This window comes from Phyllobates terribilis, unplaced genomic scaffold (assembly GCF_046119375.1).
Source record: "Phyllobates terribilis strain yellow unplaced genomic scaffold, ASM4611937v1 Scaffold_347__1_contigs__length_1996218, whole genome shotgun sequence".
In the NCBI taxonomy this organism is placed as follows: domain Eukaryota; kingdom Metazoa; phylum Chordata; class Amphibia; order Anura; family Dendrobatidae; genus Phyllobates; species Phyllobates terribilis.
In genome coordinates, this window is record NW_027363107.1 from 848,507 (window position 1) to 874,096 (window position 25,590).

Genomic DNA, 25,590 nt, shown 5'->3' on the forward strand with positions numbered 1-25,590 from the left:
TACTGTGTATAAGGACGTCCTCTGTACAGTAACTTCAGTATAGATGTCTCAGTACAGAGGTGACTAGATCAGAGTTGCTGCAGTAAGGTTCATGATCTCTGTGCAATGTACTGTGTATAAGGACGTCCTCTGTACAGTAACTTCAGTCTAGATGTCTCAGTACAGAGGTAACTAGATCAGAGTTGCTGCAGTAAGGTCCATGATTTCTGTGCACTGTACTGTGTATAAGGACGTCCTCTGTACAGTAACTTCAGTCTAGTTGTCTCAGTACAGAGGTGACTAGATCAGAGTTGCTGCAGTAAGGTCCATGATTTCTGTGCACTGTACTGTGTATAAGGACGTCCTCTGTACAGTAACTTCAGTCTAGTTGTCTCAGTACAGAGGTAGCTAGATCAGAGTTGCTGTACTGAGATTCATAGTTTGTGTGCACCGTACTGTGTATAAGGACGTCCTCTGTACAGTAACTTCAGTCTAGATGTCTCAGTACAGAGGTGACTAGATCAGAGTTGCTGTAGTGAGATTCATAGTTTGTGTGCACTGTACTGTGTATAAGGACGTCCTCTGTACAGTAACTTCAGTCTAGTTGTCTCAGTACAGAGGTAAGTAGATCAGAGTTGCTGTATTGAGATTCATAGTTTGTGTGCACCGTACTGTGTATAAGGACGTCCTCTGTACAGTAACTTCAGTATAGATGTCTCAGTACAGAGGTGACTAGATCAGAGTTGCTGTACTGATATTCATAGTTTGTGTGCACTGTACTGTGTATAAGGACGTCCTCTGTACAGTAACTTCAGTATAGATGTCTCAGTACAGAGGTGACTAGATCAGAGTTGCTGCAGTAAGGTTCATGATCTCTGTGCAATGTACTGTGTATAAGGACGTCCTCTGTACAGTAACTTCAGTCTAGATGTCTCAGTACAGAGGTAACTAGATCAGAGTTGCTGCAGTAAGGTTCATGATTTCTGTGCACTGTACTGTGTATAAGGACGTCCTCTGTACAGTAACTTCAGTCTAGTTGTCTCAGTACAGAGGTGACTAGATCAGAGTTGCTGCACTGAGGTTCATGATCTCTGTGCACTGTACTGTGTATAAGGACGTCCTCTGTACAGTAACTTCAGTCTAGTTGTCTCAGTACAGAGGTGACTAGATCAGAGTTGCTGCACTGAGGTTCATGATCTCTGTGCACTGTACTGTGTATAAGGACGTCCTCTGTACAGTAACTTCAGTATAGATGTCTCAGTACAGAGGTGACTAGATCAGAGTTGCTGCAGTAAGGTTCATGATTTCTGTGCACTGTACTGTGTATAAGGACGTCCTCTGTACAGTAACTTCAGTCTAGTTGTCTCAGTACAGAGGTGACTAGATCAGAGTTGCTGCACTGAGGTTCATGATCTCTGTGCACTGTACTGTGTATAAGGACGTCCTCTGTACAGTAACTTTGTTAAATGGTTAATTATGGAAATTCATTTGGAATGTTAATTAATAATCTATATTCATTTTTCTTAAATCTGAGTTCTATGCCTCAGCCATTGTGTCTAGTTGACATGCGCTATTTGTGTGTGTATTTTTGGTTTACTACCATATGTAGAACAGGTGTCCATACGACTGGCTATAAAAGCCCATGGTACAGAAAGGGGGGACTCTCTTGCTCTTCCCACCACACAAAAGAATCTTCATGCTGAGAAGCAGATGACATGTAGGCCTGGACACGTGCTGGACAAAGACATGATTTACCAGCCAGGATCCAAGGAAAGATGGGTGAATCTCAACAATTAAGCTAATTATGGACAATTACTTTATAACTAATTATTATATGTACCTGCTGCAATCTGATTCTTTTTAATGGACAATCCAAGAATAAATAGATACATTTTTTTATAAGAATATCGTGATATTGATACTTTGAGAAGTCCTCAGTAGAAAAAATAATACAGAGAAGAGTATTATTTTACAATGGTGAGCCAGCCAGCCCTGTTTTTTCGTTTTTTTAAATTAAGTAAGTGAATTTCTTCCCGTGAACAAGGGGGGAAGTCCTGACGAGCTGAACAGCTGTTGTTCACGTGTCAGTAAATTCACTAATTTGTCACGAGAAGCAGAAAGGAGCCTACAGACTGAGGACTAACGGGAAGCAGAGGTACTAACAAGGAACAGAATCAGACGAACTGAAGACAGGACGTGCTGATAAAGAAAAGCTAAGGAATCTTAAGGTAAGCAAAATATGGATATAATTTCTTCTTTTGCTAAACAAAGTAATATTAATTTTCAAATTAATGTAGGAAATGACTTAGACGTTTTGTGGCTCAGTTTATACAAAGAATGTGAATTGCAGAATTTACAGTTAACTTCTAAATTGGTAAATAGAGACAAACAGAAATTGAGAAATATTCTACATTTGGTAGATTTTTTTCATAGTCTTGTGTCAGAGATTTTTAAGCAGAAAAATAGTGCAGAAGTGTCAGATGGTGACAATGATTCTGACTGTAATGTGGAAAATGAACAAGAAGTGAGACACGTGTCTGTAACTGAAGGAGACCTTGGGTCTGACCAAGAGACGGACATACAGAAACCTGACATGGGAGGAGACATGACTGACATACGAGAAACTGACATACTAGGTGATGTGGGAGGAGACGTGAGTGACGTAGGAGGAGCGGACGTACAAGAGCCACTAAAAATATCAGAGAATTCAGGAATTACCCAGGCTCAACTGCAAATTAAAAGGAGGAAAAATTTGCTGAAATTATACAAAATCATGTCAAGATATGATGTCAAAATCCATGCCTGTAGAAATTCAGAGACATTTGAGAGCTTCTCTGATAAGTTTGATTTATCCAATGAGGAGAGGAATCAATTATTTAAAATATGGATTCCTGTGACATTGTCCAGATGTTACTCTCCTAATGGATGGGAAAATGATTCGGACAGGTTAAGATATTTGATTTATTGTGTCACAAAGGATTTTCCCAACATAGAAGATCTGCAGAAACTAAGGATTGGTAGGAAGGAATGTACATATACATTCATGTCCATATTTGAACGGTTGTACAAAGCTCTCATCAAAAATGGAAAAGTACAACAAATGATAACAACTTTTGTACAAAAATTCAAATTCCTAGATCCAGTATCTAGAGTTATAGCGTCACAAAAAGAATCCCTATTCAAATGTGCGCAGTTGCTGGATTCTGTTAGAAAACATGAGAATCGTGCAAAGAAAAGAAATCAAGTTAAATTTATAAAACCAGGAAAGGTAAAATCTTACCAAAAGCCAATATCAAACTCTTCTAGACTGAGTCATCCCCATAGTGAACTCTATCAAATACGCAGGAGATTTCATATCTGTTATAAGCCATATCAGATGATTCAAAACTCCATATCTCCACACAAAGAGTTAAAAATCCAAAGCTGTGACTTTTCCCTAGAAAAGAAAATGGCCGAAATAGATGGACAGAGACAGGTGAGACGACCGGCTGAGAGTGACGTCAGGGAATGTGGACAGAAGGACAGGCAGTTCTCTGAGGTTTTGAAGGATAGAAAAATGTCTTTCCTAAATAGGACGTTCCTGGAGATATTTGAGAGAGACAGAAGATTTGGTTTAGGGAGTGGCTAAGGAAAAACTGTAATTATAATGTAGCATAGAAGTGTTACAATGTCTCAATATTTATTTATAATCTTATACAGTAAAATTGTAGTTACATAGTTTCTAATAGTTCATATATATATATATATATATATATATATATATATATACATACACTTGTCTAAGTAGAGATTGTGTATAATTGTATTTATATATATATATTTATAAAAAATATATATATATTAATTAATAAATTAGAAATTCATATATAAATTTAAGTAGCAATATTTTGAATTACATTAGAACCAACCAATATATGTATAAGATATTTAAATAATTCTGTTTCTGTATGAATTTGATATTTAATTTTATTTTCTTATATTTCCTTAGAGCTTTCATTCCAAAGCAGGATTTGATCAAACAACTCTAAAATGGATTTATTTCTTTATTCACACAGGAAGTTGAAAAATTGCATGATTTTATGTGTATAACATTTTAAAATAATAACAATATAACTAGTTGGATTATTATTAGTGTTGAGCCACCCCCGTAGTGTTCAAGTTCGGTTCGGTTCGTCGAACACCCGTGTGTTCGCCGAACTGTTCGTCGAACTGTTCGTCGAACACCTTCGAACACCGTTAAAACCAATGGCAGGCAAACAAAAACACATAGAAACACATAGAAAACACCTTCAAAGGTGTCCAAAAGCTGACAAACTGCTCAGAAGACACAACTAACACATGGAAAAGTGAAAAGTACATATAGTCATGCGAAAAGAAAAGAGGTGGAGGAGTAAAAGGAGGGGGAGACACAGATATAGGCATGTCATGCCCTTCTAAAATCCAAAAAGTGAGAAGCCGACACGTTCAGTCCGCTCCTGCCCGTGCCACCTCCGTGTCGCCGGGTTTGTGCCAGAGCCGCGGTGAACCCTGACGGCCAGCCCCCCTCTCCCAATACTGGTGCCTGTCCGCTGGTGGGTCGAGCGAGCCCCCCTGTGGTGGAGGCAGCTCTAAGCTTTTTAATTTAAATTGTCTCTCTAATTTGAATGAATACACTTTAAATCCATTTACAAGGATCTATTGGAGGGCAAGTCTCATGCCAGCAGCCGCGTAATTCCAGCTCCAGTAGCGTCCACTAAAGCTGCTGCAGTTAAAAAGCTTTTATAAGGATCGAGCTCGGCTGTCCACCGCAAGGCATCTTACTGCCAGTCCCAGCCCCTATGCCTTGGGGTGCCTCCTGATGCTCTTCACTGAGTATCCCGTGGTCCCGAAGCATTTCCTTTGAAAAAATGAAGTGTCCAAACTACAGGTGGTGTAGCTTGCTTAACAGCCGGGATAATCCGCTGACTAGCAGACACTGCTACTAGGCACAAAGTATTTCCTGGGCGAGATGCAGTTAAAAATTTGTAATTAGATACTCTCGTTGGATGCTGAGAAAGCATTCCATAGAGTCTCCTGGCACGCCATATATGATTCTCTTAAAAAGCTTGGGGTAGGGGTCTAGGGGACCCTTTTATAGCCAAAATCACGGCCCTGTATCGCAATACGTCACCTAGGCTGAAGATAAATGGAACTGTAGCACCCTGAGGGCTCGGTTGCTACAGAGGTATTGCACCTCACCCAGAGGTGTGATATCTCACTCTCAGGTAAGGATGTAGTGTGGATCAGGACCCGACACATGCATGCATTACACCACATTGCCGTGGGGCAGGGCGACCAATATGCCCCTGAGATGGGCACGACAGTCCCTGTCCCTGGCTGGAGTGGGGGGAGGGAACACTGAGGAAGGGGAACCCTGTAGTGCAGGAGCAGGGAGGAAGCAGTTCCTGGGTGCATTGAGAAGGGAGTATAAAAGGTGGGCACCATCTTAGTTCAGTGCAGAGAAGTCTGAGCAGAAGTGGCAGGGAGCAGGGGCTCTGCATGAGCTCTGCTCCGGAGGCGGGCCTAGTAACAGAGGCCCAGGCCTGGAAGAGGGAGAAGGAAGGAAGAGGAGCGGAGAAGGCTCCAGGAACGAGGAATGAAGGGATCCCAAGGGTGCGGACGGGCGAGTCGCCACCGCACGCCCGAAGCCACCTGCGTGGAGGGGTCAGGCCAAAGGGGGAGACCGGTCCCCGAAACTAGTGGAGGCAGGAAACGACCCTCAGCTAGAAACAGGAGGCTGTGACATTTTATGTGGCGCAACCCCTCGCTACACCCGCTAGGAAGGCACCACATAGGGTCAGGGAAACTGGCGCCAAGTTTACCAAGAGGAGGCCCGAGGCAGCCGGACAGAAGTGTTGGTAAGAAAGGCCAGACAAAGGACACACAAAGGGGGTCCTGTGAAGCGCTCCAAAGTTATCTGGGAGTTGTCTGAGCCCCTCACCTGGTGAGCACAGTACGACGTGGGCAGCCGTTACCTGCAGACGTGGCCTGGATAATAAGAACTGTGAGTAAAGGCCCTGGACTGCATCACTGACTCCGTGTCGTTACTGCTGCTGCCCTGCACCATCACCCCCATCCTCCGCATACACTGCCCTGAGGCTATACTCCTCCCGTGGGGAGTTATGCTACGCTCTGCTGCACCCACAACACCAGCCTCAGCGGTCTGCCCTGGAGCGGCGGTTCACTCTGACCGCAATCCACAGGTGGCGTAGTCGGACATTTAAACATCAAAACCACATAAATAGTTCCGCCACTGGTTTGACCGCCCTGAGCCACGGAACCGGGTCGCCGCCACGGAGACTACAACCACCAGCATCCACCAAAAAGGGTCCGGCTCCGGGTGTCCCAAGGCCCAGTGGGCGCGTCAGAACATTTTCATCACCTTTCACAATCACCAATGGGACAAGGCAGGGATGTTCTCTGTCCCCTCTCTTATACATCCTAGTGACGGAGCACCTGCTCTCATCAATTCGCCATAACCCCATTATTAGGTGGATTGAGGTGGGAGGCACCGAGTACAAGTGCTCTCTATTTGCTGATGATGTCCTAGTATATATCACTCAATCACATATATCCATCCATGCTGTTATGGCTGAAATAGATCACTTTGTTACATGGTCAAATTTTAAAATCAATGCAGTGAAGTCTGAGGCCCTCGATGTCTCCCTCCCCAAATCCATATAGGATTCCATCCAGTCCAACTTTCCCTTTGCCTGGCCCTCACAGGGTATCAAATACTTAGGAATTCCTATTCATAGAGACCTCTCCCATCTATGTTATCTTAATTTTGGGCCCTTTATTGAACAACTCCATACAGACCACGGTTGGCAAGTTAGAACTGTAAGATTCACTACGTGAACCACTGGTGTTTTGTGGAAAAGCACATGTACACTGTGTTCCAAATTATTATGCAAAAAGTGTTTAGGAGTGATAAGGGAAGAATTTGTTTGTCAGTTAAACTCATTGATGGTGATGTGTGTCAGGGCTCTTTATATCACTGTAAGCAATTGCAGACACCTGTGCTAATTAGTTTGGCAGGTGTGTCCAATGAAAGGCAAGACTACTTAAGAAGGCTGTCTCACATTATTAAGCAGCCTACATTTTCTGCCAAAATGGGAAAGAAAAAGGATGTGTCGGCTGCTGAGAAGCAACAAATTGTGGAGTGTTTAGGTCAAGGCATGACTACAATCAACATTGTGCGATGATCAGGATGAAGTGTCTTGGCAATCAAGAGGTATGTAGCTGATTCACAGTACACACGTGTGCGTGCTGATAAGGGCAAATTGAGGACTCTTTCCTACAGGCAATTACGTCAGGTTGAAAGAGCAGCGGCAAAAAAGCCTTGTCATAGCAGCAGACAAGTTTTTGAAGCTGCTGGTGCCTCCAACGTCCCCCGAACAACAAGATGCAGGGTCCTTCAGAGGTTTGCAGCTGTGCATACGCCATCCTGTCGACCTCCTCTATCCACTTCACACAAGCAGAAACGGCTCCAGTGGGCCAAACATTACATAAAGACTGATTTCAAAACTGTTTTGTTCACGGATGAGTGCCGTGCAGCGCTCGATGGTCCAGATGGATGGAGTAGAGGATGGCTGGTTGATGGACACCCCACGCAAACATGGCTACAGCGCCAACAAGGAGGAGGTGGAGTAATGTTTTGGGCTGGAATCATGGGGAGAGAGATTGTCGGCCCCTTTAGGATCCCTGAAGGCGCTAAAGATGAACTCCATAATGTATGTGGATTTTCTCAAACAGCACTTCCTGCCATGGTTCAAGAAGAAGAACCGTGTATTTCACAGCAAGATCATTTTTTTGCATGATAATGCACCATCTCATGCTGCACATAAAACATCTGCATCTCTGGCTGATATGGGCATAAAAGGCGACAAACTTATGGTGTGACCCCCATGCTCCCCTGACCTCTACCCCATTCAGAACCTTTGGAGCATCATTAAAAGGAGTATCTATGATGGCGGGAGGCAGTTCACATTTAAGCAACAGCTCTGGGAGGGTATTCTGTCCTCATGCAAAACAATTGAAGCAGAAACCATCCAAAACCTGACAAATTCAATGGACGAGAGAGTTCAGAAGCTCCTTTCGAACAAGGGGTCCTATGTGAAAATGTAACATCACCTAGAATAAAGTTTTGAGTTGAAAACTGTTTGATTTCAGTTTCTAACAACCTGCTAATGCTTATAATTTCAAAAATGACCATTTTTTTGGTCTTTATTAAAATGAAAAGGTTGATCGAAAAGTTTGGGGGATCTAAGAGTGTGGCAACCCAGTAGTCATGATTACTTCGAATTCTGACAATATGAGGGTCATGCTGCAGGTAGTGCAGCAAGAAGGCACTTATGTGTCTTGCGCATCTCGGAGCCCCAAAATTATTTTCCGGGCTAGATGCAGCTAAAAATTATTATTAATTTTAAATCTGGTGAAGCTTTAGTATAGATGGCCTAATAGGATCAGTGCTGCACACTGCTACAAAGCCCAAATTATTTTCCAGTCAAGATACAGATAAACATGATTAGTAATTTTAAATCTGGTGGAGCTTATTATAGATGGCCTAATAGAATCAGTGCTGCACACTGCTACAAAGCCCAAATTATTTTCCAGCCAAGATACAGATAAACATGATTAGTAATTTGAAAGCTTAAAACGGTTGGTAGGGTGATTTTAACCAATCATCAAGCTTTTACTCTCCCCAGGATGACACAGGGGTAGAAAAGTCGTTTCGGATCCATGATTTGTTCATCTTTATGAACGTGAGTCTGTCTACATTATCAGTGGAGAGCCGCGTGCGCTTATCTGTCAGCACACCACCAGCAGCGCTGAACACACGTTCAGACAGAACGCTGGCTGCGGGGCATGACAAGATCTCCAAGGCGTAAGTGGCTAGCTCCGGCCATTTATCCAGATTGGAAGCCCAAAAAGAGCAAGGGTCCAGTGACACAGTCGTGGCTTCAATGTTTACTTGGAGATACTCCTGTACCATCGTCTCTAGGCGTTGACTATGTGTCAGACTTCTTGTCTCCTGTGGCCTTGCAAAGGATGGGCTATTCCGCAAAATTGATGTTACCAGCAGATACTGTGGTTCTGTTACGGTTTGAGTGCTGAACACTTGACGGTCCCACGGTTGGCAAGTTGGAACTGTGAGATTCACTACGTGCACCACTGGTATTTTGTGGAAAAGCACATGTAAGATTCTGCAACAGTCTCTGCTGATACTCCTGTATGCGTGCATCCCTTTCTATGGCAGGAATAATTTCTGCAAATTTACTTTTGTACCGGGGATCTAACAGTGTGGCAACCCAGTAGTCAGGATTATTTCTAATTCTCACAAATCGAGGGTCATGTTGCAGGTAGTGCAGCAAGAAGGCACTCATGTGTGTTGCGCATCCAGGAGCACCAAGTCCCTGTTGTGTTGGTGGCGAGGTAACAATCATGCTTCCTTCCTCTGTGCTCTCCCCCCAACCTCGCACAACAGAAATGTGATCAAGGTCTCCCTCATCTGATGAGTCTTCCATCAGTTCGTCCTCCACTTCTTCCTGGGCTCCTGCACCTTCCTCACTAGTTTGGCTGCTACCATGCGCCCTGGTAAAACCATCTCCCCCACCCTCACATGCCTGCCGCCTTGGTGCTGCCGACCGTCTGGACCTTGCAGATGTTAGCCCTTCCGCATACAACTCCTCCTCCTCTACTTCCTCCACCTCCTCTTGTGCCACCACCTGACTCCGAATTCTGTTTAACATGTGCTCCAGCATGTAAATCACCGGAATAGTCATGCTGATAATGGCATCGTCAGCACTAAACATCTTCGTCGCCATTTCAAAACTGTGCAGAAGGGTGCATAGGTCCCTGATCTGAGACCACTCCTCCAGCGTGATTTGCCCCACCTCTGGATCTTGTTGGCCCAGGCTATACGTCAGAACGTATTGCACCAGGGCTTGTCGGTGCTGCCACAGTCGCTGCAACATGTGCAGAGTTGAATTCCACCGGGTAGGCACATCGCATTTTAGCCGGTGAAGTGGCAGGCCCAACGACTTCTGTAGAGATGTAAGTCGCTGAGCTGCGGGATGCGAACGGCGGAAGTGAGCACACAGCGACCGTGCCCTCTGCAGAAGGCCATCTAGTCTGGGATAGTGGGCTAAAAATTGCTGGACAACCAGGTTCAACACGTGAGCCATACAAGGCACGTGTGTGACATTGCCCCGGCGAAGGGCCGCACCCAGGTTTGCAGCATTGTCGCACACGGATTTCCCTGGTTTCAGGTCCAGTGGAGACAACCATTCATGAAATTGGTTCTCCAGAGCTGACCACAACTCCTCAGCTGTGTGACTCACATTTCCCAGACATTTCAATGTAAAAACCGCCTGATGACGTTGAGCCCTACTGCCAGCATAGTAAGGAAGTGTGCAGGATCCCTTCTGCGCAGTTAGAAAGCTTGTGGCATGACCAGACAGGCTTTGGGTGCAGGTGGAAGACCGAGAGGAGGTTGAGGAGGCAGAAGCAGTGGAGGAACTTTGACATAAAGAGGATTGACGCACAACTCATGGGGACGGCAAGACTTGGACAGCAGCCCCTTGTCCTGCTGTCACCATAGTTACCCAGTGCCCAGTCAGCGACATGTAACGCCCCTGTCCATGCCTACTCGTCCAAGTGTCTGTGGTGAAATGCACCCTGTCACACACAGAGTTTCTCAAAGAAGCGGTGATGTTGTGTGCGACATGCTGGTGGAGCGCAGGCACACCTTTCTTTGAGAAGTAGTGCCGACTGGGCATCTGGTACTGGGGCACTGCGACGGACATAAGGTCTCGAAAATCCTCTGTGTCCACCAGGCGGAAAGGCAGCATTTCTGTAGCCAAGAGCTTGCAGATGGTGAAATTCAACCTCTTAGCTTTCTCATGGCTAGGAGGAAATGGTCTTTTACTTGTCCACATCTGAGGGACCGAGGGCTGGCTATTGTGCTTAGACGGGGTTGATAAGGGTGTCCCCGGCAAACTGCCGATCTGTGAGGAAGATGCAGGCGGACGTGTTAGGTTGCCTTGATCCAAAGGTGGTGCTATCGATGTCGGACAGCGCTCAACACCAGCTGGTGTTACCACCTCCAAAGAAAATGATGACCTGCCAATCACGCTGGCTGTTGCGGGTAAAGAGGTGGCAGGTCTGCGCCCCAAAACAGGTGTGACTGCTGTCCCCCCAGTCACAGAGGATGAAGAGGCCGCAGATGCACAAGATATGGCAGACGGTGGTTGGCCCGGCCGGCTAGGCCGCATTGTAGCACACTGAGCTTCCCACTGCAACTTATGCTTCATGTCCATGTGCCGGTTCATGCATGAAGTACTCAAACTATGTATTTTTTGGCCTCTACTTAGCTTTTGCTGACAGATGTTACAGATAACACGAGTTGGGTCATCTTTATCGATCTGAAAAAATGCCCAGGCTATGCAAGGCTTAGCACCCATGCGACCTGAAGAGCCACCACGACTTGTGGTGAGAGGCAGAGTTGTGTTTGAGGATGCAGTTGTTGACGTGCTTCCAGTACTACGTCTGTCCAGAAAGGCGCAACCTGACCTCGTCGTCACTAGCATCTTCCTCCTCTGCTGACCTCATCTCTTGGCTGACTGTGGGTTGACAGTAAGTGGGATCTCCAACCTCATCATCATCACCCTGTGCGCTATCACACCCGTCGTCCTCAGAGCCAACCTGTTCCTGCCCTGACAAAAAACTAAAGTTGTCGCTCCAATCAGGTATTTGAGTCTTATCATCGTCTTCCTCATTGTCTCCACCAACAGGAGTTACAGTTTGGGAATGAGGGTTGTCTCCACCAACAGGAGTTACAGTTTGGGAATGAGGGTCTACATTATGGTCAGAACCTTCTGCGTCTGGTCCTGGATCCGACTCATAAAGATTCTGGGCATCAGTGCAGATCATTTCCTCGTCTGGATTCACAGAAGCGCTGGAGTCGACCTCTGATTCCCAGGCTATAGTATGAGTAAACAGCTCTGCAGACTCAACCATCTGTTCTACCTCATACTCAGACGGGCAGCTGGAGATTTGGGAGCTGTGAGGAAGCAAGTGCGATTGGGGTGACACCTTTGAGGACTGGAGTATTTGTGATGTTGAAGTTGATGTGGAGGAGAGCCCACTTAAAGGAGCACTTGATATCCGTTGAAGCACCTGCTGTTTTTGTGCCTCATCTGGAATTTGTAGCGATTGGCGTGGCCGTAAGAAAGGGATCTTATCACATTGTCCGCTAAAAGAAGTAGACATTTTAGTTTGGCTGGAAGATGGTCTTTCTTCTGCAGATGTTACTGTTGCTTTAACACCTACCCCACGGACACAACCTTTTTTCCCCTTCCCAACACGCCTATTCCCCTTTCCACCAGCAGCAGGCCTTTTTCCACTCATTTTGGTGGTTAACTAATTCACAACTCTGGAGTTGTTTGCACAAAAAAACAATGGATGGGAACCGAGCAGAGCTGAGTGGCCAAACTGTGGTATTAGGCCAAAACTATTGGCTGGGTTAGATGCAGAAAAAAATTATATTCAGTTTGCAACCTGATGGAGGTCTGTATAGATGGATTAATAGAACAAGTCCCACACACAGCTAGAAGCCCAAATATTTTTTCAGAGGTAGATGCAGATAAAAATTATTTTTAATTTGCAACCTGATGGAGGTCAGTATAGATGGACTAATAGAGAAAGTCCCACACACTGCTAGAAGGCCAAATATTTTTTCAGAGCTAGATGCAGATAAAAATTATTTTTAATTTGCAACCTGATGGAGGTCAGTATAGATGGACTAATAGAGAAAGTCCCACACACTGCTAGAAGGCCAAATATTTTTTCACAGCTAGATGCAGAAAAAAATTATATTCAGTTTGCAACCTGATGGAGGTCTGTATAGATGGATTAATAGAACAAGTCCCACACACAGCTAGAAGCCCAATATTTTTTCAGAGGTAGATGCAGAAAAAAATATATTCAGTTTGCAACCTGATGGAGGTCAGTATAGATGGACTAATACAACAAGTCCCACACACAGCTAGAAGCCCAATATTTTTTCAGAGGTAGATGCAGAAAAAAATATATTCAGTTTGCAACCTGATGGAGGTCTGTATAGATGGATTAATAGAACAAGTCCCACACACAGCTAGAAGCCCAATATTTTTTCAGAGGTAGATGCAGAAAAAAATATATTCAGTTTGCAACCTGATGGAGGTCAGTATAGATGGACTAATACAACAAGTCCCACACACAGCTAGAAGCCCAATATTTTTTCAGAGGTAGATGCAGAAAAAAATATATTCAGTTTGCAACCTGATGGAGGTCTGTATAGATGGATTAATAGAACAAGTCCCACACACAGCTAGAAGCCCAATATTTTTTCAGAGGTAGATGCAGAAAAAAATATATTCAGTTTGCAACCTGATGGAGGTCAGTATAGATGGACTAATACAACAAGTCCCACACACAGCTAGAAGCCCAATATTTTTTCAGAGCTAGATGCAGAAAAAAATATATTCAATTTGCAACCTGATGGAGGTCAGTATAGATGGACTAATAGAATGATGCTATGCCCAAAAGATTTTACTTCACTAGGTGCAGTAAAAAAATTGGTATTCTATACACAGGTGGTATATCTTGCAACACAGATAGGCTACTCCACTGACTAACACACTCTGCAATAGGCCAAAAAGGATTAGCTTTGCTAGATTCAGCCAAATGCTGTGAAAAAAACTTGCACAGCACTGGCACAGACCTGCCTGGCAAAAACTGATAGGAACTGATGTAACCTAGTCCTGAAAAGGACTCCAATTACAATTAGTCTTTACTCCCACAATCTATCTATTTAAGAGCACAGACCTGCCTGATAAAAGTCGTAGGAAATGCTGTAACCTAGTCCTTAAAAGGACTGCAATCACAACTATTCCCTACTCCCAAGCTAGCTGTAGATTTGTGCGAAAATTGGCTTGAAATTAACAAGGTATAGCGCACACAGCAACAGCGGTGCCGTCTAACACGCAGCTGCAGCAGTGAGAAAATGGTGGCGACGGGGAAAATGGCTTGGTCTTATAGGGCAAGGACATGTGACATACACTGCCAATGACACATTCCCTTGCTTGTGTGAAAAAAAGCACTTCGCTCCGTGTGTGCACTGCTGATAGGCTGACAGATTGCACCTATCCACTGTAAATGCGGGAAAGAGAAAAAAAAAATGGAGATCTTCATTGTTCCTGCAGAGATCCATCCCCTGCCCCTCCCTCCACCCCGCTGTACACTCAAACTGCGTATTAACATTAATTTTCATCATTACTGAGAAAAAATCCAGTTATGATTTTGGTGCACGAACAGTTATCGAACATAACCTCGAACAGCCAAATTTTTCTCAAATTGTTCGTGTTCGCCGAACGGCTCGAAGACCGCCCAAAACAGCTCGAATTTGAGATTGGCGAACAGTTCGAGTAGAACAACGCTCATCTCTAATTATTATGTGTAGCACTTATGAATTAATATTTTCTGTGCATGAAGTGTTCGTTATAACAAGTAGCTTTACAGCATGACGTGTGACAGCTGAGGCCTTTGAACTTTGAGCTAATAGTATAGATCCCATTCATTCTATTTTCAGCTGATGTAACCTAAAACCTGGCAGCCAGTGAAAAAAGAATCTAAGTCAAGAGTTTTTTCAAGTGTCTGAAATTCCAGTGACTTACTCTCATATTATATAATATGTACTTGGGGAATATTCAAAGAAATATAAAGATATTCAATTTAACTGATAGTTTACAATGCGCATTAATAAATTGGGATACAATTTTGGGTTAAATATATATATATAAAACTTCATATGTGGAATGTTTGAGTTGAACAGATCTGTGAATGTCAGAGTGAAGGTGACAGATGAGTAAATCAGCAGCTGCTAAGTGTGATTGATGTGTCAGAGGCCTCGTATGTTTGTATGTTTGGAAAAAAAAAAATGTTTCTTTATGTGAAGGTACAAAAATATATTTAATTCTGAGGAAATTATAATACATAATTAGGTATTATCTACATATATATATTTCTATATTTCTTTAATAATTATTATTTCTTGATTTAACTAATAGTGGATAAGGGCAACCACACATCAAAATGGTTTACACAGCAAATTTACATTTAGAATAATTTTTCCACATGATAATATTCTTGAATAACTATAATATTATTTTTAATGGTTACCTAAATAGGTACACACCTCTCTTTAGACAAATCTATGCTACTCATCGATATGAAATTTATGCAAAATATTTCTAGAAGAATAATTATTTTAATTTGGTTCTGATATATACATAAATTTTATAAAATAATATTTTTTGGTATTATAGGGGAAAATGTGTTTTTGATCCTGATTACATAATCACTTTTGATCAATACTTATTTTCCACACATTTTAATAAAGGTAAAACAATAATAAGGTACAATGGTATAATTAAGAAGGGTATTACATGCAAAGTTGCATAGTTTAATAATTTTTTGGTGATACAAGGTTATGACAAATATGAAATCATCCAGATAATGGAGATATAAGGGTATTTTTTATGGAGAATATAATTACTCTGCATTTGTCATTACAATTTAAAGGCCTTATTTTTGTTTTTATTCTTATTTTTACTCTTAATTTTATTTTTCATTTTTAAAATTTTATTCTTACTTATTTTCTTATTTTTCCATTTTTCATTTTTAATTCTCAATTTTTGATTTTAATTCAGTTCAAGATTTCAATTGAGAAAACACATTAATATTTAATGGGGTAATGTCAAGTACAAGAATATTGCTTCATCAAATATAATGATATGAATTAATATAAGAAAAATGTTTACATTTTCTGAGTAAACACAACAATTCATTCATTCATTCTTACATTCATATATTTATTCATTTTAGTTCAGCAGTATACATTCTTTGGTATTATTGGTTTAATAAAGATAAAAACACTTGTTTCAAAACACACTGACACCTATGGGTTGGAAAAGGTAATTACCCCTATGACATAAAAATGTTCTATCATATGGAGAACTTGATTAATAATGAATTATTATCTATTATTGTTTATTATTCCAAACATAATTTATTTTAATATTTTGATAATAATTAGATGGATATTATTGATTGCTATGGTACGCTGTGATATTATAGGTTAGGAAAGTTGCCAGATTTGGTATCAGATTAGGGAATGAAGACTTCAATCAAGACATCGCAATTATGATTTCTATCTTAATAAAGACTTTTCATATTTATAAATCAAAGAGACTCTCAAAAGTTACAAGAAGAAGCAACCGATATCCGGACGTCTCAGAAGGTAACAGGTGTGAATGCTGAGTGATAATAGACTGTGTCAGATACAATTCACACCACTGATCACCGGGACGGCAGAGGACGATGATCCTATATGAACTGGGTTGTGTTCATGTTTCATCACGTTCCAGTGGTTTCTTATCACCTGCAACGCTTCAATGAAAGCTGGTGAACAGGTAATACCTGACATATGTGTCCTGTATATAAAGGACTGAGTACTGGTTATGGGGCTATATAAAGCAGGAAAGTGTCAAGTTAACCCTTGCTTTACTGACCAAAGACGTCACATCTGTTCCAAAAGTGACACGAGACCAGTGCGGACGACACGGAAGATTATCTGAAGACGATCCACCGTAAGTCCAGGTGACATCGCACAGATATTAAAGCTACATTTCATCCATGGACTTTGTTTTCTTATCAGTTGACACACATGATCTTTCTAATAAAGAGCACAGTTTATAGACTGCACAATGATGAATACAATTATGGACTGTACAATATCTACACGCTATCATTTATTTCAAAGGAGTTTTCATCTAAAGACTGTTATAAAAGAACCAAGACGAGACGACGACCCGATGACATCAGACGATGACGATTGGACCCGCGATTACTTCAATTTAGATATAGGGAAGTATAATTATACATATTAAATGAATATTAGTCACGGCTTACCATAACATGAATTCACATCATTATATAACAATAATCCGATATTGATATTAATAATAATAATAATAATAATAATAATAATATCAATATTATTATTATGGAAATTTAATAATATTGCCAAGGAAGAAGAAAAGGAAAAAAATGATTGTTATCCTAATGATAAACCTGTCTTCTTTTGAGGATTTTTCAGTCCTTTTTATCCTCAAAAAGGGGGGAATGTTAAATAATTAATAATCGATAATCATTTTTCTTAAATCTGAGTTCTATGCCTCAGCCATCGTGTCTAGTTGACATGCGCTATTTGTGTGTGTATTTTTGGTTCACTACCATATGTAGAACAGGTGTCCATACGACTGGCTATAAAAGCCCATGGTACAGAAAGGGGGGCTCTCTTGCTCTTCCCACCCCACAAGACACAGAAGAAGAATCTTCATGCTGAGAAGTATCTGACATGTAGGCCTGGACACGTGCTGGATAAAGACATGATTTACCAGCCAGGATCCAAGGAAAGATGGGTGAATCTCAACAATTAGGCTACTTATGGACAAATGGACAATTACTTTATAACTAATTATTGTATGTACCTGCTGCAATCTGATTCTTTTTAATGGACAATCCAAGAATAAATAGATACATTTTTTTTATAAGAATATCGTGATATTGATACTTTGCGAAGTCCTCAGTAGAAAAAAATAATACAGAAAGAGTATTATTTTACAGTGTTACAGGGGCCCACTGAGACCCTTTCGCCCAGAGCCCACAAAAACCTGGAGCCGGCCCTGGTTGAAAGCAGTGATGGAGGAGGGAGCATCATGTGACACTCCCTCTCCCATCATTCCTCCTCTGCGTCTGACGCAGCGGCATGATGACGCGCCACGCTGTGTCAGACAGTGGAGCTGGCAGCTGCTGAGGTGATCAGCTGCAGAGACTGAAGCAGCAGGGAACGAGGAGCGGTAAGTATGGATTTATTTATAAATCAGTGTGTACTGATAATACTGGAGGACTGGGGCTGCATTTTACCCTATGGTGGGGGACCGCATTTTACCCTTTGGGGGGCTGCACTATACTGCATACAGGACCATGGGGAGTGCATTATACTGTGTGCAGGACCATGGCGAGTGCATTATACTGTGTGGAGGACCATGGGGTGTGCATTATACTGTGTGGAGGACCATAGGGTGTGCATTATACTGTGTGGAGGACCATAGGGAGTACGTTATACTGTGTGGATGACCATAGGGAGTGCATTATACTGTGTGGAAGACCATAGGGAGTGCATTATACTGCGTGGAGGACCATAGGGAGTGCATTATACTTAGTGGAAGACCATAGGGAGTGCAATGTACTGTGTGGAGAACCATAGGGAGTTCATTATACTGTGTGGAGAACCATAGGGAGTTCATTATACTGTGTGGAGGACCTTAGGGAGTGCATTATACTGTGTGGAGGACCTTAGGGAGTGCATTAATCTGCGTGGAGGACCATGGCGAGAGTCTTACACTGTGTGGAGGACCATGGTGAGGATCTTACACTGTGTGCACTTTCTGCTGCTCATGGCACTTTACTAAAACTGTGGATGGATGTTAGCAGAAATAACCATATCAAACCCACTAAAATGTAACGCTAATTCCCAGGTGCCGGTACGTGTCATCCTGATGCGGCACACTGTTGCCACACGTGTGACAAACAGGGACACACGGGACACGGATATCTCTGGTACCGTTTTTTCTTTTCCGGTACTGGAAATATATGGACGTGTGAAACCGGCTTTATAGGGAGTCTGGCCGACTCTGACAGCGGCTCACCGCTCCTGCAGCTGCACGATCTCGCGACCTAAACACAACAAGGTAAAGGATTGAACTTTATAAAGACACAACGATCAATGACAATGATGTAAATGATTTATCACTTTTTATTAATTCTTCAATACCTTCAATATTTGTCACAGTTGTTAATAGTAAACTAAAATGTTCTATGGAGAAAAAAAAGACAAATGAGGAATAAACCTACACATTATTTCCCATATGACTGAGTATATCTTTTGGGTGTGTTCACAATTGGCTGTTTTTCTGCGGCAATAACACTGCACTTTAAAGTACGAGCTTAGTGTATGAGATTTCTGAAGTCTCATTCACATGCTGCGTTTCTTTTCTAGTGTTTTTTGTATTCTGCAGCTTGTCAATCCTTTTAGGGCCGTTGCAGCGTTTTTCACCAATTCAAATGAATGAGAAAAAAAACAATTAAAAACACAGCAAAAACGTGCGTATTTTACTCAGTGTTTTTCCTGCCACCAGTTTGGTTTTTGTTGAACAAAAAATGCTGCAAAAATGCAGCGTGTGAACATACCCTTATACTGGTTGTGTTCTAACTGGAAATAAAAGAGAACGGTCATGATAACATGGAGATGGATTTTATTCTATGGAGTTTCCACTGTACACATTGCTCGGCAGCATCTGTTTGTGCAGAGTCGCCTCTTGAAGATTCTATCACAAGATTCCATCATGACATCACTGGTGATGCTCGCCCATTATGACATCACAGCTCACAGTCACTACTTCTACAATGTACACAGGGTAGCGGGTGCCATTTTGGCTCCATAGCTAGTTACTGAGCGCACTTACAGTTTCTCACTATGGCCGGATTTTTTCTGGATAATTTTCAGGTACAAGCACTATGGGGTATTCTTATCAACAATCGCCCTAACATTGTGCTTCTACCACCCGATGGCGTTCTCAGCTTCACTCACCGGCTGGTGGTGCAGCTAGTAAGGAACTGCCTGACCAAACACCAACAAGGTCATCTCACCTCAGAGTATGTGACGGATTTACTTCATAACATCAGGACATTACTGCAGCAGGTAAATAGCGGACGCTCCGCACAAAACTTCTCCATATAGATAACTAGCTATTGAACCCGTTCTACACCCTGGTGACAAGCATTTTTATTGGTACAATTTCGGCACCATTTTTTTAAAGACACTGTGTCTGCGAATTCACACAGAGTGTCTTCAATAAAATGGAGCCGGATAGCGTAGTATGCGCACACGCAAACCCCCATAGCCTCCCCACGTCCAGCAGGAGACCCCCATACCCTCCCCACGTCCAGCAGGAGAACCCCATAACCTCCCCACCTCCAGCAGGAGACCCCCATAGCCCCCCCCACGTCCAACAGGAGACCCCCATAGCCTCCCCACGTCCAGCAGAAGACCCCCATAGCCTCCCTACGTCCAGCAGGAGACTCTCATAAACTCCCCACGTCCAGCAAGAGACCCCCATAGCCACCCCACATCCAGCAGAAGACCCTCATAGCCTCCCTACGTCCAGCAGGAGACCCCCATAGCCTCAATGCATCAAGCAGGAGACCCCTATAACCTCCCCACGTCCAGCAGGAGACCCCTATAGCCTCCGCACGTCTAACAGGAGACCCCCATAGTCTCCCCCGGTCCAGCAGGAGACCCTCATAGCCTCCCCACGTCCAGCAGGAGACCCCCATAGCCTCCCCATGTCCATCAGGAGACCCCCATAGCCTAAACACGTCCAGCAGGAGACCCCCATAGCCTCCCCACCTCCAACAGGAGACCCCCCATAGTCTCCCCACGTCCAGCAGAAGACCCCCATACCCTCCCCATGTCCAGCAGGAGAACCCCATAACCTCCCCACCTCCAGCAGGAGACCCCCATAGCCCCCCACCTCCAACAGGAGACCCCCATAGCCTCCCCACATCCAGCAGAAGACCCCCATAGCCTCCCTGCATCCAGCAGGAGACCCCCATAGCCTCAATGCATAAAGCAGGAGACCCCTATAACCTACCCACATCCAGCAGGAGACCCCTATAGCCTCCACACGTCTAGCAGGAGACCCCCATAGTCTCCCCCGGTCCAGCAGGAGACCCTCATAGCCTCCCCACATCCAGCAGGAGACCCCCATAGCCTCCCCACGTCCATCAGGAGACCCCCAGAGCCTCCACACATCCAGCAGGAGACCCCCATAGCCTCAATGCATCGAGCAGGAGACCCCCATAGCCTCCCCACGTCCAGCAGGAAACCCCCATAGCCTCCGCAGGTCTAGCAGGAGACCCCATAGCCTCCCGTGGTCCAGCAGGAGACCCTCATAACCTCCCCACATCCAGCAAGAGACCCCCATAGCCTCCCCACATCCAGCAGGAGACCCTCATAGCCTCAACGCATAGAGCAGGAGACCCCCATAGCCTCCCCATGTCCAGCAGGAGAACCCCATAGCCTCCCCACGTCCAGAAGGAGACCCCTTTAGCCTCCACACATCCAGCAGGAGACCCCATAGCCTCCCCATGTCCAGCAGGAGAACCTCAGCCTCCGCACATCCAGCAGGAGACCCCCATAGCCTCCCCTGGTCCAGCAGGAGACCCTCATAGCCTCCCCACATCCAGCAGGAGACCCCCATAGCCTTCCCACGTCCAGCAGGAGACCCCCATAGCCTCCACACATCCAGCAGGAGACCCCCATAACCTCCGCACATCCAGCAGGAGACCCCAATAGCCTCCCCACATCCAGCAGGAGACCCCCATAGCCTCCATACATCCAGCAGGAGACCCCCATAGCCTCCCCACATCCAGCAGGACACCCCCATAGCCTCCATACATCCAGCAGGAGACCCCCATAGCCTCCGCATGTCCAGCAGGAGACCCGCATAGCCTCCCCACCTCCAGCAGGAGACCCCCATAGCCTCCATACATCCAGCAGGAGACCCCCATAGCCTCCACACGTCCAGCAGGAGACCCCCATAGCCTCCGCACATCCAGCAGGAGACCCCCATAGCCTCCCCACATCCAGCAGGAGACCCCCATATCCTCTGCATGTCCAGCAGGAGACTCCCATAGCCTCTGCACGTCCAGCAGGAGACTCCCATAGACTTCTCACGTCCAGCAGGAGACCCTCATAGCCTCCACACGTCCAGCAGGAGACCCCCATAGCCTCAATGCATTGAGCAAGATACCGCATAACCTCCCCATGTACAGCAGTAGAACCCCATAAACTCCTCATGTCCAGCAGGAGACCCCCATAGCCTCCCAACATCCAGTAGGAGACTCCTATAGCCTCCCCACGTCCAGCAGGAGACCCCATAGCCTCTGCACGTCCAGCAGCAGACCCCCATAGACTCCCCACGTCCAGCAGGAGACCTCCATAGCCTCCACCCCTCCAGCAGGAGACCCCCTTAGCATCCGCATGTCCAGCAAGAGACCCCGATAGCCTCCCCACGTCCAGCAGAAGACCCCCATAGCATTCGCACGTCTAGCAGGAGACCCCCATAGCCTTCCCCGGTCCAGCAGGAGACCCTCAAAGCCTCCCCACGTCCAGCAGGAGACCCCCATAGCCTCCCCACGTCCAGCAGGAAACCCCCATAGCCTCTGCACGTCCAGCAGGAAACCCCCATAGCCTCCCCATGTCCAGCAAGAGACCCCCATAACCACCCCACATCCAGCAGGAGACCCTCATAGCCTCAACGCATCGAGCAGGAGACCCCCATGGCCTCCCTACGTCCAGCAGGAGACCCCCATAGCCTCCGCACGTCCTGCAGGAGACCCCCATAGCCTCTGCACGTCCAGCAGGAGACCCCCATAGCCTCCGCACGTCCAGCAGGAGACCCCCATAGCCTCCGCATGTCCAGCAGGAGACCCTCATAGCCTCCGCATGTCCAGCAGGAGACCGCCATAGCCTCCTCACGTCCAGCAGGAGACCCCTATAGCCACTGCATGTCCAGCAGGAGACCCCCATAGCCTCTGCATGTCCATCAGGAGACCCCCATAGCCTCCGCACATCCAGCAGGAGACCCCCATAGCCTCCCCACGTCCAGCAGGAGACCCCCATTGCCTCCCCACGTCCAGCAGGAGACCTCCATACAGAGGCGTACATAGGAATCATGGGGCCCCATAGCAGAAGCGCTAAATGGAGCCCCTCCAAAAAAGTGAAAATTGTCGGGGGTCAAGGAAGAGCATATGTCATAACTTTCCAGCCTTTACACAGTAATTTTTCTCCTGCTGAAGTCCTAGATTCCTCTTTTATTTCCCTATAAGGTATGATGCCAACAACAGTGCCCCCCCCTAAACACAGTATGTTACCCCCATGGTGAATTCCTCCACATGCACAGTATAATGACTCTACCGTACCCCACCTCAACTCTCAAGGCAAAGTATGGTGACTCCAACACAGTATGATCCCCCAACTGTGACCCCCACACAGCCCTCCATGTAGTATAATGGCCCCACACCTCTCCACACAGTATAATGCACTCGCCATGGTACTCCACACAGTATAATGCACTCGCCATGGTCCTCCACACAGTATAATGCACTCGCCATGGTCCTCCACACAGTATAATGCACTCCCTATGGTCCTCCACGCAGTATAATGCACTCCCAATGGTCCTCCACACAGTATAATGCACTCCCTATGGTCCTCCACACAGTATAATGCACTCCCTATGGTCCTCCACACAGTATAAGACATTCTTCATACAGAATACTGGCCCCCATATAGTCCTCTCCATACAGTATACTGGCCTGCATATAGTCCTCCATACAGTGTACTGGCCCCCATATAGTCCTCCATACAGTATACCGGCCTCCTTATAGTCCTCTATAGAGAATACTGGCCTCATATAGTCCTCCACACAGTGTATGGGTCCCAATATAGCCCTCCATACAGTGTATTGGCCCCCATATAGTCCTCCATACAGTATACTGGCCCCCATATAGTCCTCCATACAGAATACTGGCCCCCATAGAGAATACTGGCCCCCATATAGTCCTCCATACAGTGTACTGGCCCCCATATAGTCCCATATAGTCCTCAATACAGTATACTGGCCCTCATATAGTCCTCCACACAGTGTATGGGCCCCCATATAGTCCTCCCTACAGAATACTGGCCCCCATATAGTCCTCCCTACAGAATACTGGCCCCCATATAGTCATCCATACAGTATACTGCCCCTCATATAGTCCTCCACACAGTGTATGGGCCCCCATATAGTCCTCCATACAGAATACTGGCCCCCATATAGTCCTCCATACAGTGTACGAGCCCTTATATAGTGTATGGGCCCCAGGCCTCCATATATTAAAAAAAAAAAAAAATGACATACTCACCTCACCTGCTGCCGCTGCTCTGCTCCGGACTCCTCAGCGTCGCTGTCTTCCCGCTCTGCACTGTGACTGCTCAGCAGAGGGTGTGGTGGAAAGACGTCATCCCACCCTCTAACCTGAGACGTCACAGCACAGGACGCGGAAGACACCGGAGCTGCGGAGGCACGGGGAGAGGTAAGTATTGTGCCGGGGCCCTGAGCGGAGTGGGGCCCCCTGCCTGCTCAGGGACCTGGCACTTGCCCGGGTGCTAACGCCGGGCCTGGGAGCGGAGCCTGTTGCAAGGGCCCCGATGCGGGGCATACACGGTGCAGGCGACTGCTATGGGCCCCCCCCACCCGGCTCACGGGCCCCATAGCAGTGGCGTGGCCTGCCGCCATTGGCGGTACGCCACTCCCTCCATAGCCTCCCCACTTTTAGCAGGAGACCCCCCATAGCCATGATGAAATGACGCATACCTCTATTTCTGGCACCACACTCCTCCTCCATCCCCGTCCTCCTCCCGGTGTGGATGTGTTCGTCTGTGTGCGGCCACATTGTGCAGGCACAGTGCGCTTGCGCAGTCTATAGAGGCTTCTGAAAGAAGGACCCATCCCTGGTTATATTATAGATAATGGTGGGATAGAAGTTTCTTTCCTCCAATATAAAACACGATGAGTCCCCAGAGTTATTGTATCTGCAGAGAGGAGCAAATGTCACATACAATGGCGGCCTCCTCCATTGTGACCTTTCTCATCTCAAAATTTTCCTTTTTGTTTCTTTTCCTCTTTGTAGGCTGAAGAAAGATCTCAATATGGAGATTTGGCTTTTATTAAAGACCTGGCCGAAAAAGTCCTGTGTGTACTGGAGCGTCCGGCTCGCTCATTGGAACGCCTGGTAAGGAGCCGTCATCTTCTCTAGCACACGTCTGATTTGTACAGTTACAATTGGCTGCATCTGTAAATGCAGGTTTAGTCCTTCCTGATTTATCTATGTGATGATTTAGTGTAAGGTTCCACATGTTAATTATATATATTATATCTATCAGGAAACAGCAGAAGGCGACACCAAAGACGAGCAAAATCTAATCCCGGGACTGAACAGCGATCTGACTACAGGTAAGCCGATCACCCGACCTCCTACAAGAAATATCCAGATATTATAGAGAACAGGGAATAATCTTACATTTACTCTGTATATTCTGTGTAATGGGAACCTATCAGCACATTTTTGCATATTGTGGTATGACTGTACTGGCCATTTCTCTGTAATAATTTTTTGCAGAAATCCAATGTCTCAGTCAATGGAAATCTAATGTAGAAGCCGTATACAAATCAGCATGGAAGTGCACTGGGGGCGTGGAAGAAGAAATCCATACTGTGACACGCCCCCAGTGCACTTCCAGGATAATCTGCATATGGCTCCTACGCTTCAGCTCTCTTACCATCACTCACATGTACAGCGAGGGTGGGGGGGTCTTCATTCATG

At 45.3% G+C, this 25,590-nt stretch overlaps 1 long non-coding RNA gene across 1 annotated transcript; it reads left to right on the forward strand.

Moving 5' to 3' along the window:
- The first annotated feature begins 1,670 nt into the window (after nucleotides 1-1,670).
- On the forward strand, nucleotides 1,671-25,220 carry LOC141222230 (uncharacterized). The gene is made up of 3 exons (XR_012290072.1): nucleotides 1,671-2,207; nucleotides 24,898-24,999; nucleotides 25,151-25,220. It is a non-coding gene; the product is annotated as an uncharacterized lncRNA (long non-coding RNA).
- The last annotated feature ends 370 nt before the right edge of the window (nucleotides 25,221-25,590 follow it).